This window comes from Gekko japonicus, unplaced genomic scaffold, assembly GCF_001447785.1.
Source record: "Gekko japonicus isolate JY-2015 unplaced genomic scaffold, Gekko_japonicus_V1.1 scaffold2571, whole genome shotgun sequence".
In the NCBI taxonomy this organism is placed as follows: Eukaryota; Metazoa; Chordata; class Lepidosauria; order Squamata; family Gekkonidae; genus Gekko; species Gekko japonicus.
In genome coordinates, this window is record NW_015172084.1 from 205,914 (window position 1) to 206,659 (window position 746).

Below are 746 nucleotides of genomic sequence, written 5' to 3' on the forward strand. Positions count from 1 at the left end.
GAGATGGGGGAAGCCCTCTAACGGTTCTTTGCCTGAATATTTTGCTTGTCTGACAACCCCTGATCTGCGAAGAGCATTCATGTTAGCTCGTTTTAATATTCTCCCTTCTGCTGTATTGTACGGGAGGTTCAAGAAAATCCCATACTCATCTAGGTTTTGTGCCTGTGGCTTGGGAGAGATTGAAAGTATCGAACATGTTCTCCTGTATTGTTCTTTTCACTGTGATATTCGTGCTGTTTTTCTAGAACCTCTTTATCAGAGTCAAGTAGGGCAATCTGATGACTATAAAATCATTTCATTATTATCTTCCCATAATCCTAAAATCACAGAATCTGTAGCTAAATTTCTCTGTTGTGCTATTAAGAGAAGATTGTTTCAGTTACAAGGGTAAAGGACGTATCCTTGTCTCCCTGCCGTATGTTCTATCCATATGCCAATAAAGATTCTGATTGATTGATTGATATTAAGGCCACTTTTAAAAAACTTTTATTATTTCATTGTGGGTTGGGTGGGTTTGGGGCCTGGGGTTGGCGTGGTGGTGGTGGGTAGGCCTCTTCCTGGGTTTTTTTTAATTTGGGGGGGGTGTTCTAGTTTGTACAGCCTGTTTTTGCAGTTGATTTTTTTTAACTGTGTGTGATATTTTATTTCATGGCTTGTTGAAGCTTTTTTTGGGGGGGGGGGACTGACTAGGCCTTCTGCCTGGGGCCTAGGCTCTCTGGTTTTGGTTCTTTTGCTTTGTGGTTCTC